Source organism: Mandrillus leucophaeus, unplaced genomic scaffold (genome assembly GCF_000951045.1).
Source record: "Mandrillus leucophaeus isolate KB7577 unplaced genomic scaffold, Mleu.le_1.0 Scaffold379, whole genome shotgun sequence".
Taxonomy (NCBI): Eukaryota; Metazoa; Chordata; class Mammalia; order Primates; family Cercopithecidae; genus Mandrillus; species Mandrillus leucophaeus.
The window spans coordinates 1,378,718-1,403,898 of NW_012104020.1; the positions used below are offsets into that span (position 1 = coordinate 1,378,718).

Sequence of the window (25,181 nt, forward strand, 5' to 3'; positions counted from 1 at the left end):
CCACTGCACTCCAGCCTGGGCAACAGAGCGAGACTCCGTCTCAAAAAAAAAAAAAAAAGAAACCAGTGCAGTGGCTCACACCTGTAATCCCGACACTTTGGGAGGCTGAAGTAAGCGAATCACCTGAGGTTAGGAGTTCAAGACAACCCTGGCCAATATGGTGAAACCCCGTCTCTACTAAAAAATAGAAAAGTTAGCCAGGCATGGTGGCACGCGCCTATAATCCCACCAACTCAGAAGGCTGAGGCGGAGAATCGCATGAACCCAGGAGGTGGAGGTTGCAGTGAGTCAAGATCATGCCACTGCACCCCAGCTTGGGCGACAGAGCGAGACTGTCTCAAAAAGAAAAGAAACCTTTTTCTTTGCTCATCCAGTAGAATAAAGTTGTCATCAATTCAAGTTTAATCATGAGATTGTCATCAGTTCAAGTTTTATCATGAGCAGTTCAGTCACATCTTCAGACTCCATTTGTAATTCTAGTTCTCTTGCTAATTCTGCCCCATCTGCAGCCACTTCGTCTACTGAAGTCTTGAAGCCCTCAGTCATTCATGAGGGTTGGAATCAGCTTCTTCCAAACTCATATTAATGATGTTTGGCCTCTTCCCATGAATCACAAGTGTTCTTAATGACTTCTAGACTGATGAATTTCTTTCAGAAGGTTTTCAGTTTACTTGCCCACCCATTTCTTAAGCTGTAGAGTTTAAGAAATGTATTTTTTTTTTTTTTTTTTTTGAGACAAGGTCTTGCTTTGTCACTGTGGGTGCAGTTCTGTGGTCCAATCTTGAGTCCATGCAACCTCTGCCCCTGGGCTCAAACAATCCTCTCACCTCAGCCTCCCGAGTAGCATGGACCACAGGCACTGACCACCACAGCCGGCTATGTTTTGGTTTTTTTTGTTTATTTTGGTACAGACAGGGGTCTCACCATGTTGCCCAGTATGGTCTCCTGGGCTCAAGCGATTCACCCGCCTTGGCTTCCCAAAGTGCTGGGGTTACAGGTATGAGCCACCACACCTGGCCTTGACATGTATTTCATAAGTAAGACTGGAAGGTCAGAATTGCTCCTTGAACCATTTGCTCCATAATGGATAGTGTGTTGATAGACCTGAAAACAACATTCGTCTCCTTGTACATCTCTGTCAGAGCTCTTGATAACCCGATGCATTGTCAGTGAGCAGTATTTTGAAAGGAATCTTCTTTTTCGAGCAGTGGGTCTCCATGACGGGATTAAAATATTCAGTAAACCAAGCTGTAAATGGATGTACTGTCATCTAGGCTTTGTTGTTTCATTTGTAGAGCACAGGCGAGTAGATTTAGCATAATTCTTAAGGACCCTAGCATTTTTCAGATGCTCGATGAGAGTCAGCCTTTGAAGCTTTGAAGCCAAGCATTGACTTCTCTTGGGCTTTGAAAGTCCTAGATGGCATCATCTTCCCATCGAAGGCTGTTTTGTCTACATTGAGAATCTGTTGTTTAGTGTAGCCACTTTCATTGATGGTCCTAGTTAGGTTTTCTGGATAACTTACAGTAGCTTCTGAATTGGCTTAAGGGAACATAGTGGCTAGTTTGATCTTCTCTTCAGACTACTGAAATTCTCTCCATATCAGCAATAAGGCTGTTTGCCTTCTTATCATTCATGTGTTCGCTGGAGTAGCAACTTTTAATTTCCTTCAGTAACTTTTCCTTTGCATTCAGAACTTGACTGTTTGGCTGCAAGAAGCCTAGCTTTCAGCCTGTCTCACCTTTCAGCATGCCTTCCTCAGTAAGCTTAATCATTTCCAGCTTTTGATTTAAAGTAAGAAACCTGCTACACTTTCTTTCACTTGAACACTTAAAGGCCATTGTAGGGTTATTAGTTGACCTACATTCAGTATTGTGGCTCAGGGAATAGGAAGGCCTGAGGAGGGGGAGAGAGGAGAACACCGGTTGGTGGAGCAGTCAGAACACACACATTTGTCAGTTAAGTTACCCATTTTATCTGGGCATGGTACATGGCTTACCCAAGCAGATACATTAGTAACACCAAAGATTGTTGATTATAGATCATTGTAACATGTAATAGTGAAAAAGTTTGAAATATTGTGAGAATTACCAAAATGTGACACACTGACATGAAGTGAACACATGCTGTTGGAAAAATGGCACTGATAGACTTACTCAGTGTTGGGTTGCCACACAACTTCAATTTGTAATAAAATGTACCGGTGAAGCACAATAAAACAAAGAATGCCTATAATGGTACAGTCAATGTAATTTTCCTTTTTGTTGTTGTCTTAGGATAGAGAGAATTTGTGTAGGTTTCGGCTGAAAGAGAAGCAGTTAAGGAAAAACGAGAGATTTTACAGCTAAGGAAACCTAGGGTGTCAAGAAGTTAGCTGGTCCATAGCATACACAGAGTACTTAGATAATAGAGCTAAATTTTGAATCCAGGTCTGCTTGATTAAAGTCAATGCTTTTAAACAATTTAATGTACTCCCTCTGAGAGTTAGTTTGTTCATCATGGAATTTCCAAAGTTTCAGAGAATGGATTTCAGAAACAATAGAAAAGGAGTTAGTAGGGGACTGGTAAAGATCAGGTTGACTTCAAAGGGTCAATCTTGTTTATTATTTGGAAAGGGAACACCAATAGAAGTTGTGGTCAAATGTGCTTTTTATCATGTGAAATTACACAACTTTGCCTTCCAGTGACCTAGGAATGTTTTGAGGAGATTAGAGGATATCCCATTGTCTGGAGATATATACATGTTTTATATATATATATATATATATATATATATTTTTTTTTTTTTTAGTAGTCTATCCCAAGGGTTTTCAGTGGGTATGTTGCTACTTCAAGAGGACGTTCAGAAATTTGTGGAGTGACTTTTGCTTATCACAATTGTATTTATTTATACTTATTTATTTGTTTGAGACAGGGTCTTACTCTGTCTCCTAGGCTGGAGTGCAGTGGTGCAGTCACAGCTCACTGCAACCTCTGCGTCCAGGACTCAAGCAATCCTCCCATTTCAGCCTGCTGAGTAGCTGGGACTACAGGCACATGCCACCATGCCCAGCTAATTTTTGTGTTTTTTTGTAGAGAGGGTTTCACCATGTTGGCCCAGGCTGGTCTTGAACTCCTGGGGCTCAAGTGATCCACCCACTTCAGCCTCCCAAAGTGCTGGAACTATAGGTGTGAGCCACCATGCCTGGCGCTTATCACAGCTATCTTAGGTAGGATGTTGTTGGCACCAGTTTCTTGTTTTGTTTTGTTTTTGAGACGGAGTCTTGCTCTGTCGCCCAGGCTGGAGTGCAGTGGCGCGATCTCGGCTCACTGCAAGCTCCACTTCCCGGGTTCACGCCATTCTCCTGCCTCAGCCTCCGGAGTAGCTGGGACTATAGGCGCCCGCCACCACACCTGTCTAATTTTTTTGTGTTTTTAGTACAGACAGGGTTTCACCATGTTAGCCAGGATGGTCTCGATCTCCTGCCCTTGTGACCTGCTTCAGCCTCCCAAAGTGCTGGGATTGCAGGTGTGAGCCACCATGCCCGGTGCTGGCACCAGTTTTTGATGAGGACCAGAGGTGGTAGATAACTGTGCATCTCATGCCCCGATTCATATAGGTGAAATCCCTCTGAACATGCATATAGATGAAAAACTGCTTATTTTATTTCATTTTTGTGATCGTGGCCCACTGTAGCCTTGGTGTCCCAGGCTCAAGTGGTGGCTCACGCCTGTGATCCCAGCACTTTGGGAGGCCAAGGCGGGTGGATCGCCTGAGGTCAGGAGTTTGAGACCATCCTGGCCAACATGACGAAACCCCCTCTCTACTAAAAATACAAAGATTAGCTGGGTGTGGTGGTGCACATCTGTAGTCCCAGCTACTTGGGAGGCTGAGGCAGGAGAATTGCTTGAACCTGGGAGGCAGAGCAAGACTCCGTCTCAAAATTAAAAACAAAAACAAAAAGAGTATTGGGTATGATATGATTGAGAACTACCAGTCTGGGCTTTCCCCACTGACATAAAAATGGCTTATTTATTATATATTAAGTTTCCATAAATATGTAGGTTTGTTTCTTTGGACTATTCTGTTTCATTGATTTTTTTTCTTTAATCCTCCTTCAATACCGTATTATTTCAATTACTCTAGCATTATAATCTCTTTTAATATATGATAGGACAAAGAATAAGAAAAGCTAAAGTTTATTGAGCACTTTGTGTATGTTAGGCATGGCTTTACGTGTTTGGTATGAATTATCTCATGTAATCATGTGTTAATTGATTTACCATATTTTATCAAATCTAAGATGCTTTGATATTGATGCTTTCTTGGTGTTACCAGAAAGTGTCAATGAAAACTTTTCAGACAGAACATCATTATTGCTTCCTGGGTGACAGCATTTTTTTAAGAAGTCATTGATTTCTGAGAGGTTAAGATATGAAGAATCTGTGTTTTAGAATCAGTGAAATAAGATGTCATTATTCTCATTTTACAGTTGAGGAAACAGGCAGAAAGTTTAAATAACTTGCCTGAGGTTAAAAGCTGATTGACTTAATAATCCATATGGTTGATTGGGATCTTTTAAAGTTATTACATTTTCTAAGCATTTATTGCTGATACACAGCAAAAGTAATTATATACACACACACATTTGTACATATGTCATATTTTATGTATATATCTAAGGATTTTTTTTGTATGTGGATATAGTATCTGAGCACCTTGCTAAACTCTTTCATTAGTTGTAATAATAGGTTAAAAATCCTCTGGATTTTCTGGGTAGGTGATCATATTACCTGAAAATGATTTTAATATTAATTAATATTTTAATACCTTATGAAGGTATTTCTAATGTTTCACCATTAAGTATGCTATTCACAGTAGGTTCATGGTAAATATCCTTTTTCAAATTAAGGGAGTTTTCCTGTATTGTAGATTTGTCATTCCCAAATCTTGTTTACAACTATTGGGCAATCCTCTTTACTGAGTCTGTCTTTATAGAGTCCTTCTATCAGGTGCCCATCCCTGTGAGAGAATATACTTCCTACCTTCTTGATATCAGGCTTAGCCGTGAGGCTTGCTTTAGCCAGTGGAAGTGATGTATGCTGTATCTGAGCAAAACTTCAGGAGTCGTTGCCTGATTAAGTCATTGCTTTTTGCCCCTCTGCCATTTGAACAGTATGTTGCATATAGGTACTGTGCCTTCAGCTTCAGTCCTAGAATGAAGACAGTGAGGAGCCACGGCTGTCCACAGTGGACATGTAGCATGAGTGAGAAATAAATCTTTGTGTTGTAAGCCTTGAGACTTTGGTGATGTTTGTTAACACAGGATCAATTATCAAAATTGACCAATAACTTTAGTTGCTAAACATTTTAATTAGGGATTGAATTTTGTCAGCTCTTTTTTCAGTATCTGTTACTATTGTGAATTACATTGATAGATTTTTTTGAAAAGTGAAACCACTCTAAAATACTAGAATAAACTGGACTTAGTCTTGGTGTATTATTCTTTAAATGTGCGACTGGATTTTATTTGCTGTTTTTTAAATTGTAAAATATGCATAACATAAAATTTACCATTTAAGCATTAAGCGTGTAGTTCAGTAGCATTAAATGCATTTACACTGTTGTTCAACTATTACCATGGTCTACTTTGAGAACTTTTTTATCTTCACAAACTGAAACTATATACTCGTTATACTCCCCTTCCCCCATGCCCTGCTCAGTCCTTAGCAACCACCATTCTACTTTGTGTCTATAAATTTGACCATTCCAGATACTTCATATACATGGAATCATATAGTATTTGTCTTTTTGTGACAGGGTTATATTTCACTTAGCATAATATCCTCAGGGTTCATCCACGGTATAGCATGTGTCAGAATTTCCTTCTCCATTGTATATGTGTGTCACATTTTGTTTAATCTGTTCATCCGTACCTGGACCTTTTGGCTATTGTGAATAATGCTGCTATGTACATGGCTACACAAGTCTTCATTTCATTTCCTGCCTTCAGTTCTTTTGAGTGTACAGTTGTCCCTTGGTGTCTGTGGGGGACTGATTTGAGGTCCTTCCTCCCACAGATATGAAAATCTGTGAATGTCCAAGTCCTTGATATAAAATGGCATAGTATTTGCACATAACCTATGCATGTTCTCCCATATACTTTCAATCATCTCTGGATTACGTGTAATACCTAATACAATGTAAATGCTGTGTAAATAGTTATACTCTATTGTTTAGGGAATAATAGCAAGGAAAAATCCTGTACATCTTCAGTACAGGCACAGTTTTTTTTCCCAAATATTTTCAAACCATGGTTGGTTGGATCCATGTAGATGGAACCCACAGATACGGAAGGCCAACTGTATACTTTGGGTGGTGGTGGGGAATTGTTGGATCATATGGTAATTCTGTGTTTAAGTTTTTGAGGACTGTTTCAGTCTTGAGGAACCACCACAGTGGCTATATCATTTTACATTCCTACCAGCAATACACACAAGTTCCAATTTCTCTACATCCATTCACAGCGCTTGGTATTGACTGTTTTATTTGATAGTAGCTATCCTAAGGGGTATGAAGTGGTATCTCAAGTCTTTGCCCTTTTATTTTTATTTTTATTTTTATTTTTTGTTCCCTGAGACGGAGTCTTGCTCTGTCGCCCAAGGTGGAGTGCAGTGGCACAATCTCGGCTCACTGCAAGCTCCGCCTCCTGGGTTCATGCCATTCTTCTGCCTCAGCCTCCCGAGTAGCTGGGACTATAGGCGCCTGCCACCACGCCCAGCTAATTTTTTGTATTTTTAGCAGAGACGAGGTTTCACTGTGTTAGCCAGGATTGTCTGAATCTCCTGACCTCGTGATCTACCTGCATCAGCCTCCCAAAGTGCTGGGATTACAGGCATGAATCGCCGTACCCAGCTGTCTTTGCCCATTTTTTAATCAGGGTTTTTGTTCTTGTTGAGTTGTAGGAGTTCTTATATCAATCCGTGTATCCAGATATATGATATGCAGATATTTTCTCCTTTGTGTGGGTTGCCTTTTCACTCTGTTGGAAGGGTCCTTTCCTGCACAAGTTTTTAATTATGCTGATCCAGTTTATCAATTTTTTTGTTACCTCTGCTTTTGGTGTCATATCTAAGAAATCATTACCAGATCCAGTTTCATTAAGCTTTCTGTTTTCTTTCAAGAGTTTTTTTAGTTTTAGCCCTTATGTTTAGGTCTTTAATCCATTTTGACACAAATTTTTATGTACAGTGTGTTTGCTATTAAGTTGCATTGGCCTATGGTTTTCTTGTGCTATTCTAATCTGGTGTTGATTTTGCTTTCTTTCTTTTTTTTCCTCTAGAACAATGACTCTTCAGGTGTGAAATGGGGGTAGCCCTTGGGAATTATTTAGGATCTGCAAAACCAAAACTTTTTCACAGGAATACTAAGACACTATTTGAGGCTGGGCGCGGTGGCTCATGCCTATAATCCCAGCACTTTGGGAGGCTGAGACGGGCGAATCACAAGGTCAGGAGATCGAGACCAGCCTGACTAACATGGTGAAACCCCGTCTTTACTAAAAATACAAAAAATTAGCCAGGCGTGATGTCGGGCACCTGTAGTCCAAGCTACTCAGGAGGCTGAGGCAGGAGAATGGCGTGAACCCGGGAGGCAGAGCTTGCAGTGAGCCGAGATCACACCACTGCACTCCAGCCTGGGCGATGGAGCGAGACTCCGTCTCAAAAAAAAAAGACATTATTTGCTTTTTACTCTTGTAGTCTCACAGGTATACGGTGTTTTCCAGAGGCTGCTTACATGTGATATTATAATTGAGCACAGAGCACATATTAGAATTCAGCAATCATTTGTTAACAGATTTGCAAAAATACAAAATACTTTGACTTTTCTAATTTTTTGAAACTAGTTGTTTTTCATAACTAGTTTTATAACCTTTGATAAGAATGTTATTAGCATGAAATGGGTTATTTTATAGTTAATTAATAACTTAAAATTTTCTCTTTTAATTTCCACTATGATAAATATTGACAGCTAAATCCATGCTTATAAACAAAAGCTATTTGGGTCCTCAATAATTTAAAAGAGTATGAAAGAGACCAAAATATTTGTGAACCTCTGTTTTAGGACAGTTAACAGAACTTTTGTTAAAGGTAATATATTTGGAATTAGTCCTTCACTATTTCAGTTTCTTCTTTTTTTTTAATTGTTCAGATTTTTTTTTTTTTTTTTGAGATGAGTCTCACTGTGTGGCCCAGGTTGGAGTGCAGTGGTGTGATCTTATCTCACTGCAACCCTTGCCTCTCAGGCTCAAGCAGTTCTCCTGCCTCAGTCTTTTGAGTAGCTGGGATTACAGGTGTGCACCACCATGCCCAGCTAATTTTTGTATTTTTAGTAGAGACGGGGTTTCACCACATTGGTCAGGCTGGTCTCGAACTCCTGACCTCGTGATTCGCCCTCCTCAGTCTCCCAAAGTGCTGGGATTACAGGCGTGAGCCACTGCGCCCGGCCCCACATTTTACTTTTTCAGCTAATTTTGGTTATTTACATTTATTTAGAGACAGAGTCTCACTGTGTAGCCATGACCTCCTGGGCTCAGGTAGTCCTCCCACCTCAGCCTCCTGAGTAGCTGGGATTATGGCATGTGACACCACGTCTGGCTAATTTAAAAGAAAAAATTATTTTGTGGAGATGAGGTCTTGCTATGTTGCCCAGGCTGGTCTTAAACTCCTGGGCTCAAGCAGTTCTGCTTTGATCTCCCAAAGGGATTATGAGTGTGACCCACCACACCTAGCTGGAATCAGCTTTTTGATTATTCATTGTCCACTGTCTTTTAGTTTTCTATTTTATTACTTTTTTATCTTTATTATCTCTATATAATCTTTCTTTGATATTAGTTCTCTTTTAAATTCTTCAATTTTTTTCTAAGAAATTTATTAATAGCTGTAAATTTTTCTTCAGTGCTGCGTTGAGTGCATGCCACAGGCTTTTATTTAGTGACCACATTGTGTATTTTTTTAGACATAATTTGTAATTTTTGTTTTGATTCTCTGTTTTTAATACAAAACATTTAGAATTATGCTTTTAATTTTCAAATATTTGGCCTTTTTCCTCCACTTTTTGCTGTTAATCCTAACTCATTTTGTCTGTAAACATGTCTATGGCCCATGTGACTTCTGTTTTTTGTAGTTTTTTGACATTTTCTTAGTATCTTAATACATGGTCACATTTTGTGACAATTCATCTATGTTTGAAATGAATGTTTTTCCTGTTTTCTTTAAAGTACGATATACATTTACATACTTATGTACGTTTGAATATGTATTTGTGTATATATTTGTGCTTTGTTTATTAATTGGTCACAAGCAAATTGGTTGTCGTGGCAATTTTTGAAACTTTAAAAATGTGAATATCGGCCAGGCGCAGTGGCTTATGCTGGTCGTCTCAGCACTGTGGGAGCCAAAGTGGGCTGATTCATTGAGCCCAGGAGTTCAAGACCAGCCTGGGCAATGTGGTGAAACCTCATCTCTACTAAAAATACAAAGAATTAACTGGGCGTGGTGGCCCGCACTTGTAGTCCCAGCTACTTGGAAGGCTGAGGTGGGAGGATCACTTGAGCCCAGGAGGTGGAGGTTGCAGTGAGCCGAGATTACACCAGTGCACTCCAGCCTGGGCAACAGAGTGAGACTGTCTCAAAAAAATTTTAAAAATGTGACTGTCTTCAGGTGAGGCTTGCTCTCTTTGACTAGCTGTAGTTTCTTCCACTCCCTACTCTATTACAAGAGGCTGTATCTCTGTACCTTGCAAGCAATCTGAGTTTGTATCTCTTGTCCAACCTTAATGCTGTTATTCACATCTATATCCTTTCTCACTGGTCTACATGATTTTTTTTTTATCTGTGTGGTGTGATAGTTTTCCACTATGGTTATAGTGTTTTAAATATCTCTCTTTTGAAATAAGTTTTACGTTTATGTATTTCAAAACTATGTTAGATATGTAAAGACTCATTACATTTTTAAAAATCTATTTTATGACCGGGCGCAGTGGCTCACGCCTGTAATCTCAGCACTTTAGGAGGCCAAGGCGGGCAGATCACAAGGTCAGGAGATTGAGACCATCCTGTGAATGGTGAAACCCCGTCTCTACTAAAAATACAAAAAATTAGCCGGGCGCAGTGGCGGGTGCCTATAGTCCCAGCTACTTGGGAGGCTGCGGCAGGAGAATGGCGTGAACCCAGGAGGCGGAGCTTGCAGTGAGCTGAGATTGCGCCACTGCACTCCACCCTGGGTGGCAGAGTGAGACTCTGTCTCAGAAAAAAAAAATTTTTTTTAAATGTATTTTATTTTTTTAGAGATGGGGCGGGGTGGGTTTTGCTTTGTTGCCTAGGCGGGAGTGTAGTGGCTCTGTCATAGCTCACTGCAGCCTCGAACTCCTGGGCTCAAGTGATCCTCCCACCTCAGTCTCCAGAGTAGTTGGGAATATAGGCATGTGCCACCACACCTGGCTAATTAAAAAAAAAAAAAAATTATAGAAATGAAGTCTTGCTATGTTCCCAGGCTGGTTTGGAACTCCTGGTCTCAAATGATCCTCCCAACTCAGTCTCCCAAAGTGCTGGAACCTCACCCGACCTAAGTATTAGAAACAGTATCTTAAGTGTGTAGTCCAGTGCATGACACAGAAGTGCAATAAGTGGTAGCTATATTGCTACAATAATAATTATATCTGTGCAGTAATTATTATTCATCATTAGTGGCCTGAAAGTTTCCTGTGTTGTCTCCATCCCACTTTGTGTTTGTCGTATTTGGTAGCCTGGCTTTTTAATGACCTTTTAATAGAATCTTGATCGCCAATTTGGGTTTGTGGCCATTCACTATGTACCATTATATTAGAAAAATTCCATAAATAAGGCAGTAATGTCCATAATTACATTTTTGAGTTATTGTTTTTTTTGGTTTGTGTACAATCTCATTGCACTCTTTTTACTCAACCTGTTTGACGATTTCTAATTAGAAGGTAATATAAGCTTTACTTCCAAATTTATGAAGTTAAATAACAAAATTAGCTTTGTGTTTCTCCAAAACCATACACATCTGCTTCCATATACTGACAGGCTTTGATATTACCCATTCCAGCTTTACCATAAAAGTCATTAAAATAAAGTTTTTCCTTTATTTTCATGTTGTGTTTCAGTGTGTGTTGTCAGACAAAAAGCAATAATCCCTCATCTCACTCTTGAATTTATCAAAAGCTGAAAATAAAATAGATCAGATCACTTTCTGAAGCAAAATTACTTTATTAGTTTAGTAATAATTTGAGGTTACTTTAAAGATAAGAAGCAGCATTTGGAAGGAGATTCATTTCCTGCCTTTGGGCTTTATCTGCAAGAACTACATCTTTAGTGTCAAGAGATTGTATATTTATAACTGAACTCTAATAAAGTCTGTACTGGGGACACTGCACACCTGACTTGGTCATTGTGATTATATATTAGGTGCCAAACTATTGCTTGTCTCTTGAAAAAAATACTAAGTGTTTTTCATTAAAATTTGGCCTGTGTAGAAAAGGTTGTAAGACCTTTGACTGTTCATTATAAGTGTGCTAGTTGTTACCAACATAGTTAATGATGTTCCTTTTGAAAATAAGTTTGTGTTTCTAGCTGGAACAAACTTACGGAGTTTTTCTTTTATTGGTTAATTAAGCAATAATTGGAAAACATGTCATTAATTCTAGTATATATGTTTTCACTAAAGCTTATTAAATATTTGCATTTCTGATAGCACAGTAGGGTGACTAGTCAATAATAACTTGTATATTTTAAAATAACTGAAAGAATGTAATTGAATTGTTTATAACTAAGTATAAAAGCTTGAGGGAATGGATACCCCATTCTCCATGATGTGCTTATTTCACATGGCACGCCTGTATCAAAACATCTCTTGTACTCCATAAATGTATGCATCTACCATGTATCCACAAACATTTTTTAAATAATTTTTAAAAATAGTAAATATTTGTTTTTCTACCACGATTTTTGGCTAACATTACAGAATATTGAAAAACATATTCTGATTTTTTTCCCTTTAATCAGTATCTTAGACTATATGCGAGTGTCAGGGAACTATACTATTTTCCTCATGAGCAATCTAAAATTACCCTCCTGTTCACAACCCCTTTATGCTTCTCCCACCTTTTGCTATGGTTTTTGTTGTTTGTTTTTTAACCTCAGAGCAATTATCACACAGGCATGTAAGTTTTTTTTGTTTTTTTTTTTTTTTGAGACAGAGTTTCACTCTATTGCTTAGACTGGAGTGGAGTGGCACAATCTGCCCGCTGCAACTTCTGCCTCCCAGGTTCAAGAGATTCTCCTGCCTCAGCCTCCTGAGTAGCTGGGATTACAGGCATGCACCACCATGCCCAGCTAATTTTTGTATTTTTAGTAGAGACATGGTTTTTCCATGTTGGCCATGCTGGTCTCAAACTCCTGATCTCAGGCGATCTGCCCACCTCAGCCTCCCAAAGTGCTGAGATTACAGGAGTGAGGCCACCGTGCCCGGCAATTTAAGATTATTTTCAAACTGCATCCTTCATGGAATTTATATATGTATTTGCAACTGTATGGGTATGTATATGTATAGACACACACATCTGTATGTCGATATAGATATATCTGTCTTTTTGGAAGTACGACATCTCTTTTACAAAGGAAAGAACTGTTATGCCTATGCATACAATACACTTCTTTTTTGAAACATGTTCAGAGAATTGTTAGTCATACTTCTCATTTCAAGGCGCACACTCCTATCATCAGCCCAGCCTGCACAAAGCTCTTTTCTTCTTTATTAATTTTCCTCTTCTGATCCCCTCTCATTCCCCTTTGAATATATATATGTGCTGCTTGGATATCTGTGTTTGATATATGTGCTGATGTGTTTGATATATATGCTACTTAAATATCTGTGTATACTTTTAAATTATGTTTTGTTTTGAGTACACGATTTTATAAACATAGATGTACTGCATTATGTCATTTTTTAAGTCCATACTGCATTACAATATGTATACCTAGTTAATTGTTTTTAACTACAGCATATACATCTACTGTATTTTACCTATTCCGTTCCTTCTGAGATAAACACTTCAGTTCCCTGCTACCACAGTGATGTTATTTAAAAAAATTATCATACAAGTCCCAGTAGAAACCCGTGCAACAGTTTCTGTGGGAGTATATATTTAGGAGAGGGATTTCTAGATCATAGGATATGTATATAAATTATTGCACTGAGGCCGGGCACAGTGGCTCACACCTGTAATCCCAGCACTTTGGGAGGCCAAGCTGGGTGGATCACAAGGTCAAGAGATTGAGACCATTCTGGCCAATATGGTGAAACCCTGTCTCTACTAAAAATACAAAAATTAGCTGGACGTAGTGGCACACACCTGTAGTCCCAGCTACTCGGGAGGCTGAGGCAGGAGAATCACTTGAATCCGGGAGGTGGAGGTTGTAGGGAGCTGAGATCACGCCACTGCACTCCAGCCTGGCAACAGAGCAAGACTGCATCTCAAAAAACAAAATTATTTCACTAACCACTTTCTGAAATGGCTGTATCAGTTTACATTTTCATTGGTGGCCTCTGTTGTTATTCTCATCAGCACTTTATTTATTTACCTTTTCTTTTGGAGACAATTTTTACAGTACCATCCACAAATAGTGGATGCATTTTTTTCCTGATTTGTGGGTTATCTTCATCATGCTGTATGCATTTACATATATCCATGAAACTGCTGCTAAGCTTTCCTGTTTTATTTTTATATGTTGCTGTGCCAAAACATAGTTTGTTTTGTTTTAGACAAGGTCCCACTCTGTTCCTCAGGCTTGAGTGCAGAGGCATGACCATGGCTCACTGTAGCCTCGATGTATGGGGCTCAAGCAATTCTCCCACTTCTGTCTTCCAAGTAGCTAGGACTGCAGGTGCATGCCACCATGCCTGGCTAATTTTTGTGTTTTTGTAGAATTGGAGTTTTGCCATATTACTGATGCTGGTCTCAAACTCCTGGCCTCAAGCAGTTCTCTTGCCTTGGCCTTTCAAACTGCTGGGGTTATAGGTGTGAGCCACTGTGCTTGACCAAAACATCTTTTTTTATTATTACTATAACTTAGTGTATCTAGTTGGGTGAGCACCCTACTCTACACTTCTTTTTCAAACTTGATCAAACTATTTGTGGACTTTTATTCTTATATAGATAAAGTTAGTGAAATTCCTTCAAAATTAAAACTATTCTGAGATTTGTATTGGAACTGCCTTGGATTTATAAGTTATATTAGTCTTGAAGGAACTACATGTTAGTGTGGTATAGTTCTTCCTTCATTTAGACTTTTTAAATTTTAAATAGAAACAGTGTCTTGCTATCTTGCCCATGCTGGTCTCAAACTCCTGGGCTCAAGCAGTCCTCCCACATTGGCCTCCCAAAGTGTTGGGATTATAGGTGTGAGCCACCACACCCCTCCTAGACTTTTTTTATGAGGTAATTTTTTACCCCATTAAGGTCCTGTGCCTTATCTGTAGTTTAATTCCTAGATACTTCCTACATTTTGTAGCTACTGTGAGTGGTACCATATTTTTAGGAGTATATATATTTTTAAGAGTCTTGCTCTGTCCCCCAGGCTGGCCTACAGTGACGCAATCTTGGCTCACTGCCACCTCTGCCTCCTGAGTAGCTGGGATTACAGGCGTGCAGCACCATGCCCAGGTAATTTTTGCATTTTTAGTTGAGATGGAGTTTTGCCCTGTTGGCCAGGCTGGCCTCAAGCAATCTGCCCACCTGGGCTTCACAAGGTGTTGGGATTACGGGCATGAGCCACCACACCTGAGCCTAATCATATTTACTGTAATAGTTTGTCTACACGATCTGCTTCATCTCTTCTAATCCTTATACCTCTATTTATTTTTCCTGTTTTACTTTATTAGACAAGGTTTCAGTAGTATGTTGAAAAATGTCCTTAGTGGGCATTCTGACGTGTCTATCCTAAGTGGAATGCTTCTGAAGTTTTTTCATTAAGTTTGATTTTTGTTATTGGCTTTTGGTATATAGACTTTTTCTTTTTCTTCTCTTTGAGATGGAGTTTTGCTCTTGCCCAGGCTGGAATGCAATGGTACGATCTCGGCTTACTGCAACCTCCACCTCCTGGGTTCAAGTGATTCTGCTGCCTCAGCCTCCTGAATAGCTGGGATTACAGGCCCCCGCCACCATGCCCCAGCTAATTTTTGTATTTTTAGTAGAGACGGAGTTTCACCATGTTGACTAGGCTGGTCTTGAACTTCTGTCCTCAGGAGATCTGCCCACCTCAGCCTCCTAAAGTGCTGGGATTACAAGTGTGAGCCACTGCACCCGGCCAGAGTTTTTTAAGTTAAAGAACTCTTATATTCATAGTTAACTGACCAACTTTTCTTCTTGTTTTTTTTTGTTTGTTTGTTTGTTTTGTTTTTTTGAGACCGAGTTTCACTCTTGTCCCCCTGGCTGGAGTGCAATGGTGCAACCTCAGTTCCCTGCAACCTCTGCCTCCCGGGTTCAAGCAATTCTCCTGTCCCAGCCTCTGGAGTAGCTGGGATTACAGGCATGCACCACCATGCCCAGCTAATTTTTTGTATTTTTGGTAGGTTTCCCCATGTTGGCCAGGCTGGTCTCGCAAACTCCTGACCTCAAGTAATCCGCCCGCCTCGGCCTCCCAAAGTGCTAGGATTACAGGCGTGAGCCACCACACTTAGCCTGACAATTTTTTATAAATTACAGATAGGTACTAAATGCCTTCCTGAATTTATTGAGCTAGTTAAGTCGTTTTTCTCCTGTGTTTCATTAATATGGTTTATTAGATTGATACATTTTTAAGTGTTAAACCATTCTTGAATTTCTGGCTTAAATCCTTTTGAGCAGGATGTTTCATTTTTAATATGCTAGTGAACTCACTCAATTCACTAAAGCTTGATTTAGGGTTTTCAAACATCTGTGTGTATAAGTGGAAAAGGCTTTGTTTATTGTCTAAAAATGTCTGTAGGATTTTAATTTATGGAGGTGACAAATAACATAGTGAGACCAGTGCCCTTTAAAAGAACATTACTGTTATGTACGTTTACTGACAGGAGGAGACATGCCATTTTATGCAGGGCTACATGGGGAAGAACCAGTTTGGATCAGGAAAAGCATAGTTCAGAGTCTTTATTATTTTATTTTTCATGGGAAAGAAAGGGAAAAAGTTTAGTATTGGCTAGTTTGAACCATGTCAGTTGCCTCTGGGCTGTAGGGGTGATCACCAGTTTTTTCATATCTGGCCCTGGGCAATGAAGGCAGAGGACTGTTGATTCCTGGCTTAGGGGCCAGAGGAGATGGTTTTAAGTTTGGGCTGTGGATTGGCTGATTTACAGTTTTTAGAATATGTATCTGTTCTGCCCAGGTTTTGAGATTTAATTGTTCACGATAGTATTTTTTAAATCTTTCATCTATTGTTACTTGAATCTCTTTACTTTTCTTGATTAATCTCGCCAACAGTTTGTCCATCTCACAAAATCTTTTCAAATAACCAGCCTTTGATTTTGTTCATCTATATTTTGTTGATTTATTCTCTGATTTCTGCCCATATCCTTATTGCTTCCCTGGGTTATCTTGTCAGTCTTCTCGAGTTTCTTTTTGAGTACTATTTTAGCTGTATCTCATAAGTTTTGGCATGTAGTGTTTTCACTGTTATACGTTTATAAATATTTTGTAGTTTCCTTTATGATTTGTTTAACCTGAAGACTTACAAGTATAGCTTTTAGTTTTGACATACAGGTTTGGTTTTTTTCAAGGATATTTTTATTGCTGTTTCTATTATTTTATTTAATTTTTACTTTAAAAAAATAGAGATGGGGTCTTGCTGTGTTGTCCAGGCTTGTCTTGAACTCTTGGTCTCAAGTGATCCTCCAACCTTGGCCTCCCAAAGTGTTGGGATTACAGGTTTGAGCTACTGCACTTGGCTCTTGTTTTTATTCTTATGTTTTATTGTGTTATGACTGAAGAACATAAGATTATCTGATGTATATTTTTATTCTTGATCTATTTGTTTCAGAGAGGAGTAAGTTAAAATTGCCATCTAAAATAGTTACTGTCCTTATATTTCTGAGAGTTGCTGCTTTTTATTTATTCATTTATTTAAAAAACTTTATTGAGATAAAATTCACATAGCAAGGCCAGGTGCAGTGGCTCATGCCTGTAATCCCAGCCCTTTGGGAGGCTGAGGCAGGAGAATTGCTTGAGCCCAGGAGTTCAAGACTAGCCTGGGAAACATGGTGAGACCCTGTCTCTGCAAAAAAATTTAAAAATTAATTGGACATGCCTGTGGCACATGCCTCTGGTCCCAGCCACACAGGAGGCTGAGGCAGGAGCATGACTTGAGCCCAGGAGGTCAAGGCTGCAGTGAGCATTTATTAGTACATCATTCCTTTTTATGGCTGAGTAATATTCCATTGTGTTGATATACATGTCATCTTTGTTGTTTCTACTTTTTGATTATTACTCCTGAGTAAGGCTACTGTGAACACTGGTATACAAATTTTTGTGTGGGTATATGTTTCACTTCTCCTGAGTGCATACCTAGGAGTGGAATTGCTACGTCATATGGTAACTTTACTTTTAACTTTTTGAGAAATTGCAAGAATGTTTCCAAAGTGGCTATACCATTTTACAATTCCACCAGCAGGGTACGAGGGCACCAGTTTTTCCACATCTTTTTTTTTTTTTTTTCCGCTCTGAGACGGAGTCTTGCTCTGTCGCCAGGCTAGAGTGCAATGGTTCAACCTCGACTCACAGCAACCTCCCAAGTAGCTGGGACTACAGGTGCACGTCACCACACCCAGCTAATTTTTGTGTTTTTAGTAGAGACGGGGTTTCACCATGTTGGCCAGGATGGTCTCGATCTCTTGACCTTGTGATCTACCCGCCTCGGCCTCCCAAAGTGCTGGGATTACAGGCATGAGCCACCACGCCTGGCCGTTTTGTTTTGTTTTGTTTTTTTGGAGTCTCGCTCTGTCACCTGGGTTGGAGTTCAGTGGCGCGATCTCGGCTGGCTGCAATCTCCACCTCTTGGATTCAAGTGATTCTCCTGCCTCAGCCTCTGGAGTAGCTGGGATTATAGGTGCCCGCCACCATGCCTGGCTAATTTTTGTATTTTTAGTAGAGATGGGGTTTTGCTCTGTTGGCCACACTGGTCTCGAACTCCTGACCTCAGGTGAACTGCCTGCCTCAGCCTCCCAAAATGCTGGGATTACAGGTAAGAGCCACCACACTTGCCTGTTTCCACATCTTTATCAGCATTTGTGACTCTTTTTTTATTTTAGCTATCCTGTTGGGTATGAAGTGGTATTTGAATGTGGGTTTGATTTGCATTTCCCCAATGTCTAATGATGTTGAGCACCTTTTCATGTGCTTTTTGGCCATTTGTATATCTTCTTTGAAATAAATTTGTATTTCTTCTTTGAAAAAAAAGTTCAACTCCTCTGTCCATTTTTTAGTTTATTTGTCTTTTTATTGTTGAATTGTAGGAATTCTTTATGGGCTGCAAGTTCCATAATAGATATATGGTTACAAATACAGTTGATTCTTGAACGATACAGGGGTTAGAGATACCAACACCCGTGCAGTTGAAAACTTTTGACTACCCCAAAACTTAACTACCAGTAGCCTAATGTTGACCGGAATCCTCATTGATAAACAACTAACACACTTTTTATATGTATTATGTACTGTATTCTTACAGTTAAGCTAGATTTTTAAAAAATGTTACTAGGAAAATCAGAAGGAAGATATATAATAAAATATATTTCCTATTTATTAAGTAGAAGTGGATCATCATAAAGGTTTTCCTCTTCATCATCATCTTCACATTCAGCTGGCTGAGGAGGAGAAGGAGGGATTGGTCTTACTGTTTCTGAGTGCCAGAGACAGAAGAGGTGGAGGAGGTGAAAGGTGAGGCAGGCACACTGGGTGTAACTTTTACTTAAAATCTACATAGAGATGTACCTATGCAGTTCAAACTTGTATTGTTCAAGAGTCGACTGTGTTTTTTCCCATTCTGTGGGTTGTCACTTTCCTTTTTTTATTTTTTTTGAGACGGAGTTTTGCTTTTGTTACTGAGGCTGGAGTGCAGTGGCACAATCTTGGCTCACCTCCACCACCACCTCCTGGGTTCAAGTGATTCTCCCAAATAGCTGGGATTACAGGCATGCGCAACCATGCCGGGGTAATTGTGTATTTTTAGTAGATACAGGGTTTCTCAATGTTGGTCAGGCTGGTCTCGAACTCCCGACCTCAGGTGATCTGCGTGCCTTGGCCTCCCAAAGTGTTGGGATTACAGGCGTGAGCCACACACCCAGCCTAATTTGTCACTTTCCTGATGGCTTTTGAAGCAACAATTTATTTTGATGAGATTTGAAATAATTTTTTTTTTGTTTTTTTTTGAGACGGAGTCTCACTGTGTTGCCCAGGCTGGACTGCAATGGCGCGATCTCAGCTCACTGCAACCTCTGCTTCCCGGGTTCAAGTGATTCTCCTGCCTCAGTCTCTCAAGTAGCTGGGACTACAGGTGCGCACCACTGTGCCTGGCAAATTTTTGTATTTTTAGTAGAGACAGGGTTTCACTCTGTTGGCCAAGCTGTTCTTGAATTCCTGACATCATGATCTGCCCACGTCAGCCTCCCAAAGTGCTGGGATTACAGACGTGAGCCACTACACCCAGCCTATTTGTCACTTTCTTGATGGCTTTTGAAGCAACAATTTATTTTGATGAGATTTGAAATAAATTTTTTTTTCTTTTGAAACGGAGTCTCGCTGTGTTGCCCAGGCTGGAGTGCAGTGGCACAATCACAGCTCACCGCAACCTCTGCTTCCTGGGTTCAAGTGATTCTCCTGCCGCAGTCTCTCAAGTACCTGGGACTACAGGTGTGCACCACTGTGCCTGGCTAATTTTTGTGTTTTTAGTAGAGACAGGGTTTCACTCTGTTAGGCAGGTTGGTCTTGAGCTCCTGACTTCATGATCTGCCCGCCTCAGCCTCCCAAAGTGCTAGGATTACAGGCGTGAGCCACTGTGCCCAGCCTAATAGGTTTCTTTTTGTTTTTGTTTTTGTTTTTTTTTGTCATTTGGACTTTTGGTTTTAGCTACACAGATTTTGTCGTGTGTCTAATTTAAGGTCACAAAGATTTACTTGGATGTTTTCTTCTAAGAGTTTTATAGTTTTAGCTAAATGTAAACATTTAGATTAACTCCATTTTAAGTTATTTTTTGCAAGGTAAGGTAAGGGCCCAACTTCATTCTTTTGCATATGCGTGTCTAGTTGTTCCAGCACCGTTTGTTGAATAGACTGTTCTTTCCCCATTGGATTGTCTTGGTGTTGCTTTATTTACTTGAAAGATACATTGTTAAAAGCATAAATGTTTATGATTGCTATTTCTTCTTGATCTGTTCCTCAGTATCTAGTACCCTACTTTGTTCTTCACATATGTTTCTCTTTAATTCTGTTTTTCCTGATTTTATAATTACTATCAAGCTTTTGATTCATATTTGCCTGTCATATTTTTTCCCACTCATTTATTTTCACCTTTTTTTTGAGACAGAGCCTTGCTGTGTTGCCCAGGCTGGAGTATAGTGGCATGATCTCAGCTCACTGCACTGCAGCCTCTGCCTCCCAGGTTCCAATGATTCTCATGCCTCAGCTATCCTGAGTAGCTGGGATTACAGGCGTGTGCCACCACACCCTGCTAATTTTTGTATTTTTTAGTAGAGATGGAGTTTTGCCATGTTGACCAGGCTGGTCTCAAACTCCTGGCGTCAAGTAATTCGCCTGCCTCAGCTTCCCAGAGTGCTGGGATTACAGGCATGAACCACCGTGCCCAGCCTATTTTCAGCATTTTTATATCCTATTGTATTTAGACTCTGTTTACAGACCTCCTATTTCTGGATCTTTTAAAAATCCAATCCCAGAGTTTGTCTTCTTTTTTTCTCTCTCTCTTTCATTTAATAGGTTGAATTTTCTTTTTCTCGTTTGAAATGTACACATTTCACTGTGTTTCAGTTATAATTTTGGTCATTATCCCAAACCAATCTATGCTTAGATTTATATGTTTGGTTTCTTTTATTGTTGTTGTAAGTATCTTTATGTCACCCACTGTCTTCAACATAAGTACCATTGCACACTCTGGCTACCTTCTGGTTGTCTTCTCTCCCTCTCTTCCACTTGCTGCTTGCCTTGCCACTGTGTTTATATCATCTAGATGAGGTGTTGGCAAACTGTGTCTCATGTTGACATCCTGTTTTAAAATAAAGTTTTATTGGAACACAGCCTTGCCATTTGTCTGTCTGTGGCTAATTTTGTGCTACATGAATAGATGCAACAGGCCACATGGTCCATCAGCCTGTGTATTCACCGTTTGTCCCTTGAGGAAATTTGCTGACCCCTGCTCTGGATCTGTGTTAATATGATAGCCAGTAGTCTTAGAGGCTGTTTAGCTTAAGTAAAATTTAAAAATTAGTTCCTTGGTCACATTAGCCACATTTCATGTGTTCTATAGCCACATATGACTGGTGGCTAGCATATTGGACAGCACAAGTAAATATTTTAGCCATTTCAGAAAGTTGTATAGCCCTGCTCTAGATTTGGTCCTGGATTGTTATGGTTGTTTTTTGTCTCATTTTTAAAGATAATATTAGGGCCAGGTGTGGTGGCTCTCATGTGTGCTGTAATCTCAGCACTTTGGGAGGCTGACGCAGGAGGATTTCTTAAACCCAGGAAGGAGTTCAAGACCAGCCTGGGTAACTTACTGAGATCTCTACAAAAAATAAAAAAATAAGCCAGGCGTGGTGGCAGGTGCCTGTGGTCCCAGCTACTCGGAAGGCTGAGGTGGGAGAATTGCTTGAGCCTGGGAGCTTGAGGCTACAGTCAGTCGTGATTGCACCACTGCACTCCAGCCTGGGCAACACAGTGAGACCCTGTCTCAAAAAAAAAAAAAATTAAGTTTTACTAAGTTGTGTATTTAGCTTTCATGTATCTCATAATATTATTATTGGGAGTACAGGTTGAGTATCCCTTTCCTAAATGCTTGGGGCCAGGTGTGGTGGCTGGTGCCTGTAATCCAGCACTTTCTGAGGCTGAGGCAGGAGAATTGCTTCAGCCCCGGAGTTAAAGAACAGCTGGGCAACACAGTGATACCCTGTCTCTACAAAAAACTAAAAAATTATCCGTGTGTAGTGGTACATACCTGTAGTCCCAGCTATTCGGGAGGCTAAGGTAGGAGGATCGTTTGAGCCTGGGAACTCAAGGCTCCAGTGAGCCATGATCATGCCACTGAACTCCAGCCTGGGCAACAGAGTGAGACCCTGTCTCAAAAAAAAAAAAACAAAAAGAGAGAGAGAAAGAAATGAATGCTTGGGACCAGAAGTGTTTCAGATTTCAGGTTTTTTCAGATTTGGGAATATTTGTATTATACTTAATAGCTGAACATTCCTAATCCAAAAATCCAAAATGCTTCTTTGAGCATACTGTTGACACTGGAAAAGTTTTAGATTTGGGATTGTTGGATTAGGGATATTCATCCTGTACTTCCTTTATTTTCAAAGAGGGCTTTTATGAGGCAGACCTTCTGAGATTTTATGTGCTTAAAACATCTTTACTTTTGATGATAGTTTTTCTGGATATATACACTTTTTAGTTCAAAGTGCTTTCCATTAGCACTTTAAAGTTACTCCATCTGGGTAATGTTAATTAAGATTTACTACCTTTTTTTAAAAAAATTTTGTGAATGTGAAGTAGATGTATATATTTATGGAATATGTGAGATATTTTGGTACAGGCATGTGGTGCATAATATGGATTACTTGTTCTTAAATCCCAGGTTGCTGATGAGATATTTGATGACATTCTGATCGTACCCCTTTATAGGTGACCTACTCTTCCTTGTTGGAAGCTCTTAGAATTTTCTTTTTATCTTTGATTTTCTTAAATTTCATTATAATGTATCTAGTTGTTGTATATACAGGTGTGTGTGTTTTATTTGTCCTCTGTCCTCTTTTGCATTCAAAACCTGTTCAATATGATATTTTTCTCCAATTCTGGAAAATTACCAGTCATTCAAATAGTTCTTTGAATCTGTTTAGTTTATGTGTCTTCCTCTGGGTCTTCTGTTATGTAAATATCTTTCATATCACTATACCTTTTTTTGTTTTGTTTTTAAGATACGGGGTCTCATTATATTGCCCAAGCTGAAACGCAGTGGCTATTCACAGGCATGGTAATAGTGCACTGTGCCTCAAACTGCTGGGCTCAAGTGATCCTCTTGCCTCAGCCTCCTGGCTGTAGCTAGGACTATAGACATACAGCACCGTGTGGCTTTTTTCTGTTTTTAAGCTTTTTACCCTTTCCATGCGTGTTCTAGGAGTTTCTTAGCCTAATATTCTAACTTATTAAAACATTTTTCAGCTATATCCATTCACTCATTTACCCATCTCTTAACTTAATTTTATTTATTTATTTATTTATTTATTTATTTATTTTTGAGATGGAGTCTCAGTCTGTCACCCAAGCTGGAGTGCAGTGGCATGATCTCGGCTCACTGCAACCTCCACCTCCCGGGTTCAAGTGATTCTCGTGCCTCAGCCTCCCTAGTAGATGGGATTACAGGCACCCACCACCAAACCCGGCTAATTTTTATACTCTTAGTAGAGACATGGTTTCACCATGTTGCCCAGGTTGATCTCAAACTGCTGACCTCAAGAGATCCGCCTGCCCCAGCCTCCCAGAGTGCTGGACTTATAGGCGTGATCCACCGCGCCTGACCCATCTCTTAATATTTTTATTTTGACTATATTTTCCATGTACATTATTTCAGATAGTTTCTGTTTACCTTGTCTCTCAGGACACCTTGCAGTAAATTCATCAGGAACTTTCTGTTTATCAAGCACAGACCCTCATGGAAGTTCATTGAACAAACAGATCAGGGCTGCCACCTCAACCTGACTAGACTGCTGCTCTGATGTTACCTTCAGCACTAGGTTGGTGTTGCTTTTTTGCCTCAGAGGAGACTGAAGACAGATAAGAACATTTCTGAAAAACTCTCTTTCATCCTACCCACCCCACCCCCGCCTCAAGTGGTGTGCCCTGTACTTTTCAACCCTGGATTGCTACACTGCCCTCCCTTCATTTACAAAAGCGAGCTTGTGCCTCCCCAAGGGTTTTTACAGTTTTATGTTTACTTCTCACATTTAACCTCCCTGACTTGTAGAACCTCTTTAGAGGGAGGGAGCCTGACTTAAGAGGAATTGGAAGCTGAGTATAACTAATTTTTTATATTATATATATTTGGCCTTTGAGTACGTAAGATTTATTTCCACAAATTTACTAATTATATTTAAACTTTTACTAGTTGTTTTGTATTTAGTCATCACATGTTCTCTTATTAGTGGGAGAGGAACACGAGAGGCCCTGGGCAATGGAAGTAAACTGGTCTAGAAAAACTATGATAATTCAAAAAGTGGAGAATTTGAGTTTCAGTAAATAATTAAATTTTGTTATTGATACATGCTGTTTGTACATATTTACAGGATACATGTGATATTTTTACATGCATAGAATGTTAATGACCAAGCTAAAGTATTTAGGCTATCTATCATCACTAGCATTTATCATTTCTATGTGTTGAGAACATTTCAACTCCTCACTTGTAGCTATTTTGAAGTGTACAGTACATTGTTGTTAGCTGTAGTCACCCTACTCTACTATCGGACATTAGAACATATTCCTCTATCTCACTGTATGTTCCTACCCATTAGTACCCATTAACCAACCTCTCTTTATCTTCCTCCTCCCCCAAGTCCTTCCCAGCCTCTGTTAACTATCATTCTACTTTCTACCTCTATGAAATAAATTTTTTCAGTTCATACATATGGGACATGAGATTTTGTCTTTCTGTGTCTGGCTTATGTTACTTAAGATAATGACCTTTGGTTTAATCCATGTTGCTATAAGTGACATGATTCCATCCTTTTTCTTTTTTTCTTTTTTGAGTCGGAGTTTCGCTCTTGTTGCCCTGGCTAGAGTGCAATGGTGCAATCTTGGCTCACTGCAACCTCTGCCTCCCGGGTTCAAGCGATTTTCCTGCGTCAGCCTTCCAAATAGCTGGGATTACAGGC

At 39.7% G+C, this 25,181-nt stretch overlaps 1 protein-coding gene across 4 annotated transcripts in view; it reads left to right on the forward strand.

Moving 5' to 3' along the window:
- Nucleotides 1–25,181, forward strand: part of NSRP1 (nuclear speckle splicing regulatory protein 1) — a 65,992-nt gene that overhangs the window by 11,590 nt on the left and 29,221 nt on the right. Inside the window, exon 3 of one of the 4 annotated variants that reach the window (XM_011990378.1) lies at nt 23,909–25,179. The exons of the other annotated variants lie outside the window; for them this stretch is intronic. The gene's annotated coding sequence lies outside the window, so the exon portion shown is untranslated. The remainder of the gene's footprint in view (nt 1–23,908; nt 25,180–25,181) is intronic. 4 annotated transcript variants of the gene reach the window in all.